This window comes from Penaeus monodon, chromosome 19 (genome assembly GCF_015228065.2).
Source record: "Penaeus monodon isolate SGIC_2016 chromosome 19, NSTDA_Pmon_1, whole genome shotgun sequence".
Classification (NCBI taxonomy): Eukaryota; Metazoa; Arthropoda; class Malacostraca; order Decapoda; family Penaeidae; genus Penaeus; species Penaeus monodon.
In genome coordinates this window covers 45055911-45056132 of record NC_051404.1, presented here as the reverse complement: position 1 = coordinate 45056132, position 222 = coordinate 45055911, and the positions used below count along the sequence as shown (strand labels likewise).

Sequence of the window (222 nt, the reverse complement as noted above, 5' to 3'; positions counted from 1 at the left end):
GCCGGTGCCATATTTTAGATTAGATTGGTGGTTTTCCCGCAAAGGCCTTGTTACGGTTGGTACATCGTTTGATCGTCACCTAAAAAACGTCGCGCTTTGCGGTCAGCAGGGATTGACTATTGATATGATCCGTTTCATGTTTTTTTAACCTTTTCTTCAAGAAATTGTGGCAGCTGTTTCAGATTCTCTAAGACATTTTCGTGTTAGGGAGCATAGTTAGTT

The 222-nt window shown here is 41.4% G+C and overlaps 1 protein-coding gene across 1 annotated transcript in view; it reads left to right on the top strand.

The window, feature by feature from the left end:
* The window catches only part of LOC119585257, a gene marked incomplete in the record, with an annotated part of 12687 nt that overhangs the window by 8876 nt on the left and 3589 nt on the right, over positions 1-222 (top strand).